This window comes from Tursiops truncatus, chromosome 2, assembly GCF_011762595.2.
Source record: "Tursiops truncatus isolate mTurTru1 chromosome 2, mTurTru1.mat.Y, whole genome shotgun sequence".
NCBI classification, from domain to species: Eukaryota; Metazoa; Chordata; class Mammalia; order Artiodactyla; family Delphinidae; genus Tursiops; species Tursiops truncatus.
In genome coordinates this window covers 64,139,006-64,146,163 of record NC_047035.1, presented here as the reverse complement: position 1 = coordinate 64,146,163, position 7,158 = coordinate 64,139,006, and the positions used below count along the sequence as shown (strand labels likewise).

The 7,158-nt window shown below is 45.2% G+C and overlaps 1 pseudogene; it reads right to left on the bottom strand.

The window, feature by feature from the left end:
- Window positions 1-2,869: 2,869 nt before the first annotated feature.
- Window positions 2,870-6,952, bottom strand: LOC141277985 (small ribosomal subunit protein uS14-like; annotated as a pseudogene).
- Between the last annotated feature and the right edge of the window lie 206 nt (window positions 6,953-7,158).

Here is a 7,158-nt window from a genome sequence, read left to right as displayed (position 1 = left end):
GACTTCAGCTTACTTGTGGCTTTGAGGCCCCATGGCATCTGCAGAAGGCCCTCTCCACGTATTTGCAGCACCTGCTCTCAAACCCACCGACTCTCTCTACATCTTGATCCTCTTAAAGACAAAGAAATTGCTTATTCCAGTGTGGTCACCATCTGGACAGTTTGGGCAGATGCTTGGCATTGAGTCATCTTAGAGGCCATTGACCCATCTGCAGCCTGACTCACCTTGGCCTGCGTGCCCACCCCTGACCAGGAGGGTGGAACGAAATATGACCTCCCACCCTGAGCAGAAGACTGTGAAGGGGACAACACCAATGGTGACCTATAAACACCACAGTCTCTGTAAGCCCTTTGTGACAGCCAGCCACTAACTGAAGGTGTATAACTGGGAGACTTAAGTCAAGTAAACGTTTTTCATGTGCCTTGAGAGTCCCCCCTCAGCCTAGTGAAGTATACTGTGATCAAGATGGTACCAGGCTAGATACAAAAGTATACTGTGATCAAGATGGTACCAGGCCAGATACAAACTACTATATACAAAAAAACAGATGAACAACAAGGTCCTACTGTATAGCACAGGGAATTACATTCAATACCCTGTGATAAACCATAATGGAAATGAATATGAAAAAGAATATATATATATATATCTCAATCACTTTGCTATACATCAGAAACTAACACAACATTGTGAGTCAACTATACTTCAATTTTTTTAAAAAAGACAGAAGGGAATATACTAGAAATACAGAGAATCTGTATTTGCGGAGAATGGGACTCCTCCAAATCTTGATTTCAAAATAAATAAATAAAAATAAAAAAGATAAAACCAGGCTCCATATTAATGCCTCTAAGTTTCTTCACTGCAGAGGTGAGCCACATTTTAAGTTCACAGAGCACTGAAACTGTGTGTGGGTGTGTGTGAACTCTGTAAGAGATAGAGTACATTTTAATTATATACAGTATATATGTTTAAGTATATATGTAACATTGACTTCTTCCCTCAACCCACTATGTAGCTCAGAGTCAAGGGTAAATTGTTTCCATGCTTTTGTTTTTGATACTTATCCATATGCTTCATGTCTTTAACAGCTAGTGGCAAACCCATTGTAAATGATTTTTTAACTTAATCCAAAGTAAAGAATGGATGCAAAACTGCTTTGTAGGCTTCTCTTTTTACAAATGCTTATTGGCAACACTGAATTTAAAATGTCTGTAGGTGGGCTTTCATGTCCCTGGCATGAGCTTATGCAGCCCTGTTCCAATTAAATAACTCAGCCCTAATCTATTAGAACTGGGAAGCATAGTGAAGCTGGGATTATTTTGGAAAATCAAGAGAGAGGTTTTTTCCCAGTTTGTTGGTTTGTTTCTTGAGGAGAGGAGGAAAGTCACATTTGCTGAGCACAAGATACCGTGGGATGCCCCTTTCACATAAAAATATTATAATAATAATAACTCATCCCTCCTCATCTTCACCTCAGCAGTCACATTCAGCCCATGAGAGAAAAGTACTGGTTCTTTAACCTCATTCCACAGATTGGATCATAAAAATGCACCTTCAGGGATTCCCTGGTGGCGCAGTGGTTGGGAATCTGCCTGCCAATGCAGGGGACACGGGTTCGAGCGCTGGTCTGGGAGGATCCCACATGCCGCGGAGCAACTGGGCCCGTGAGCCACAACTACTGAGGCTGCGCGTCTGGAGCCTGTGCTCCGCAACAAGAGAGGCCACGATAGTGAGAAGCCTGCGCACCGCGATGAAGAGTGGCCCCCGCTTGCCGCAACTAGAGAAAGCCCTTGCGCAGAAATGAAGACCCAACACAGCCATAAATAAATAAATAATAAAAATAAAGGAATTCCCTTAAAAAAAAATGCACCTTCAACATTAGAAAAACATGAGTTGGCCAATGTGACTAAAAGTCAATTTTAAAAGTCATGTCCTCTTCCGGTTGCTCCTTCATAGGGCCATCTGTGAGCCATAATTAACATACAATGTCAAGACAGAGGACTTCCCAACCAGGAGAAGGTTAGTGCAGTACAAAGTGCATGGGCCTGGCCTCAGACAGACTAGCTCCATGACTCTGAGCCAGTGTGCTAAATTTTCTAAGCGTCAGCTTCCTCTTCTATAAAATGGTGAGTGTCATATGTAATGTTATGACAGAGGCTGTGTAATAAAGGACCTGCTCTGTGCCTAGAACATGGTAGTTTCCAATAACAGTGATGGTGTTTGTAGTGGAGGTGATAATAGTAGAGATATCTCTTTGGTTGTCTTTTTTTTTTTTTTTTTTTTGTCTACCCAACATGCCTTTCCTCCGTGTTCTAAAAACAACAGCCCCATTTCTTTGGGTAACTGCCCCCCGAGTTCTATGCGGTTCTGGATGAAGTCTCAATCAGAGTTCTCCACCCGTCGACCATAGCAATGGGCTTCTGATCTTAGGCCTTTGTAGTAAGTGGTGTTCCCCTTCCTCCTGGACCCAGGGATTGAGGGGAGCAGGGGAGGGGGAGAGCAGGTAGGACAAATGAGTAAAGCAGAATGAATCAGAGTCTTTCCTCAGGAGTTTACAGAGAGATGTTGAGAGAGAGAAGCTCTCGGTCTTCTGGGGTGGCTGCAGCCATGCCGCCCTTCACCTCCTGCACACAGGGAACACATCTTGAAATAGAGAATGTGGCCAACACAGACAGTAGCAGAACAGAAAGAGAGAAAAATAATAATGATAATAATAACATTTGTATCCCTGGATCCAGCTCTACCCCTAGATTTACCAGTTAAATAAGTTAATAAATTCTCTTTTAGGCTTAAGCTAATTTGAATTGAGTTTCTACCCTTTGCATTAAAAGATTCCTGTCTAGTATAAATATACTATCTTTTGAAGTTGTTTTTGTTTTGCTTTGTTAGTTTTTTCTTTTCTTTTTTTTTTTTGTTTTTTGTTTTGTTTTGTTTTCGCTTTCTGTTTGTTTTATGTACGAAGATCTAGCATTGTTTCTGGGGTAAGGTAGGTATGTTGGGTGACCCATTCCAGGAAGTTCACTTAGTCCCACTTAATGAAGCCGATATCCTTGGGGTACTATCAGAAACACTGGCAGCGCTTATGGAGGCAGCATTTTCGGATCAGACCAGCTGGCTTGAGCAGCCACTGCAAGAGGAGAACCCTGGCTGAATTTTCTCATATGGCTCCAGGAGAGCTGCCCGTGACCCATCTTGTTTTCTCAGGTGCAATGAGACAAAAGGCTAACTATACTTTTTAAAAAAGGAAGAAAGAAAGAAAAAGAGGAAGAGGACAAGAGAGCACAGAAGCAATACCCAGAGGCACCCTCACACACTCATTTCAGCACAGAAAACGGAAGCCCGCAGGGTCTGCATCACTGCTGCACCGCAGTGAGCAAAGGCTGGAGCAGCACAGCCACTAAATCAGAAGCAGGCGACCTGCTGGGGTACACAGAACACCACGTGGCATCACTGTGATTTCTTGCCCATAGCTTAGTCAGTGGAGGGAGCAAGGTGAACCTCGACCCTGTTTTCCCGGCCACAGGTGTCCCCCTGCCCCACCCCAAGATAGGGAGACAGAGGCCAGCAAAGCTGGAGGAGTTCATAGGGACCATGTTATGGTGTCCTCACTGTGAAATATAAAGGATCTTGGATTTTCTCCAGGAAGCCATGGGAGCCATTGAAAGCCTTTTTAAGAAGGAGAATGACATTTTTGTGTCTTTGAAAGCTTTCCCTGGCCTCAGAATGGTACCTGGATTGGAGAAGGACAAAGCTGGAAACAGGGCGACCTATGGAAAGCTTTAGCAGCAATCAAGTGAGTACTTGAATAAAGACAAGCCAGCAGCGACAGAGAGTAGAGAATGTATATTTAGCGGGTGAAATCTACAAGACTTCATGATTGCTTGTATGGGGTAAGGTAGGGGCATGCAGGTAGAAAGAAGGAAGGAACCCAAACCATATAGTCACCAACTGACTTCAGAGATCCAGAAAGAAGGTCTGGCACTAGGTGTGAAGGAAGGGAAGGCATTCATGCTGGCCGTGCTCAGCTGGAGAATCCACGGGGATATGCAGGCAATGATGTCCAGTAGGAAATCAGGTGATCTGAGTCACTGCTTCTGTGATCATGGACATGTTACTTAACTTTATAGAGCCTCAGTCTCCTTATTTATCAAGTGGGAATAATCTTCCCTAAGCAGAAATTTTAAGTAATTTGTCCAAGTCAGCCCAGCATAAAACATCACCCTTAGAGAGGAAGAATTGATAGAAAATCCTACCTACTCTGAGGGTGAGATTCCTAGGAGGTCGCTGGTCCTGGGCTCCCCCAGTCATGCCCCAACTCCTGCCTCATCCTAGGGAAGCCCAAAGGCTTGAGTAGCTCAGGCTTTGTCCCGAGGGATACTCTTCGTTGCGGTGCGCGGGCTTCTCATTGTGGCGGCTTCTCTTGCTGTGGAGCACGGACTCTAGGCGTGCGGGCTTCAGTAGTTGTGGCACGTGGGCTCAGTAGTTGTGGCACACGGGCTCTAGAGCGCAGGCTCAGTAGTTGTGGTGCATGGGCTTAGTCGCTCCACGGCATGTGGCATCTTCCCGGACCAGGGCTCGAACCTGTGTCCCCTGCACTGGCAGGTGGAATCTTAACCACCGCGCCACCAGGGAAGTCCCTGTAACTCAGTCTTTTTAAGGGTTTGGACCCGCCTTTGGGTCTTTGAGTCTATTGTTCTTTCTCCCTGGAGCATCCTTCTTACACTGGTTTGCCTATGGAAATCCTTTGCATTCTTTGAGACTTATTTCCTATCACCAGCCCTGTGATGTTTTATCTGCCTCATCTCCCTGGAACAAATCTTTCTCCCTTTAAGTCACCAGATTGTCCCTTAAGTCGCTGAAGTCTGTAGGCCTTACCTATCATGCTAGTTGACACAACTTGCAACAGTCTGAATTTAGACACCATTGAGGTGTGTGCCAGTTACTAAGCTCTAGTCTCTCAGCTCCAAACCCATCTTTCTATGCTGTGCCTTGTGGTGCTGGAACTAGGCGTCTGCAAAACACGTTTCTGCCTGGCCAGCAGTCTCCCTGTCAGGTTCCACTCTGATCAAGGGAGACTGGGAGGTTGGAGAGAGAGAAGGGACTCCTGTCTGCTCACAAGTACTGTGAGCGTCACACCAGCAATGTGTCTGCCTCCACCCCCATGGAAGTATTTAAATCCAGTTTGCAGTTTTTCCAACATGTGTAACACTAGCCTCATCCCAGCTGCTGTCTCCTTCCTAGTGGTCCGGTTCTCAAGCCCACAGGGATCCTTCTCCAAGCTCAGAGATGCTGGTCCCTGAGGCCTGAGCTCCACCCACAGGCCCCGCCTCCCAGTGTCTAAATTTTAGTAATGCTAGTCTTTGCTGCCCAAACCCTGTGAGTGGTAGTTGCTTCCTGCAGTTGCTGTCTCTGTGATGCGTTGGTGCTCTTTTCTTGCCTTTTCACTTACTTAGTTAACAACTTTATATCTAGTTAACAGTGTATATATTAAATTCTCTTTGTCCAAACAATTGTTATGGTTTATGACTTGACAATGACGGTACAAGGTGCTTTTAATGTAAGCATAGAATTGGCTTGGATCCATATGTTTTATAGGATCAATGAGTCATTTTTGCCTGGGGCGGGGGGTCCCAGCCCCTAAGTATCTGGCCTTTAATGTGATTCTGTAACCCAACCCCTAAATGCCTGTCTACCTTGATATAGTAATTAGGCTGCCTAGGCTACCAGCACAAATTCTTTCCAGAGTCTGAACCCCAGAGCAGGCCCCATTCAAGGACAGCCCAGTGGAATAGCCTAAGGCAATGGGACATGCACCTGCCTCTTGCCTTCCTAGACTCTGTGGGGAAGAAAGGGGAGAGCCCCTAGGCAGAAGGGCAAGGGTGCATATAGGGTTAGGTTCCAACCATACCAACAGTAGAGAGGGGAGGGTGGCGACATCCTAGTGGACCATGGATACTAGACAAAGCCCGGTTATTTCTTATCCTACCTTTCTGCCTAGGGACCTTCCCCTTCCCTCCCCACTGAGTCTAGGAAGGCAAGAGGCAGCAGAAAAGTTTACTTGTGTTTTACTTGTACCCTACGTAATTGTGTCTCATTAAAAATGTCCTTTCATTTGGAGGAAAAAAACTAATCTGTTTCCAGTTCCACCTCCAGAGCCAACCAATTAGTCCTGAACTAGCTGAACACAAATGGTGACCAGAACATAGTGCCTATCCCCAAGGAGCTTCAGTCCACTGGGAAAGGCGACAATAGGTTTGGGGGGAGGGGTTCTTTTTTTTTTTTTGAGAAATCTTTTAGCACTTTTTTAAAAATATTTACTTACTTATTTATTTATTTAGGCTGCGCTGGGTCTTAGTTGCAGCGTGCAGACTCTTAGTTGCGGCATGCAGGATCTAATTCCCTGACCAGGGATCGAACTCGGGCCCCCAGCATTGGGAGCACAGAGTCTTACCCAATGGACCACCAGGGAAGTCCCCAGACAATAGGTTTTTAATTAGAATACAGGTTCGGATGTATGAAGCAGAGACCCCAAATTGCAGTGAGTTAAATAAGATTTCTCTCTCTCTCATGAAACAGCCCAGATAAAGGTGTAGGGCTGACAGATCTGCTCTATTCCATGGGGTTGTCCAGGGACCAAGGCTCTTTGTACCTTGTTGCACTACCATCCTTTGAGGGTTGCCATTGTCCACAAGCTCTAAGATGACCTGCTGTCATGTTTACATTCTACTCAGCACAGTAAAAGAGAGAAAAAGAAAGGGCATGCCCTTCTTTCTGGAAGCTATACACATTACTTTCCCTCACATCCCAAATGACCAGAATAGAGTCATATGGCCACAACTAGCTGCAAAGGGTACAGGGAAATGTAGCCTTTATTCTCAGGGTAACCATGCACCCAGCTAAAAACTAGAAATTCTGTCTGTACTTGAACCGGCTTGCAAGGCAGAAATAGAGACACAGATGTAGAGAACAAACATATGGACGCCAAGGTGTGAAAGCGGGGGGGGGGGGGGGGGGGGATGAATTGGGAGACTGGAATTGACATATATACACTAATATGTATAAAATAGATAACTAATTTTTAAAAAAGAAAAAAAAGGAATTCTATCTGTACAGAAGAAAGAGAAAATGGATATTGAGGGGAACTAGCGGTCTGTG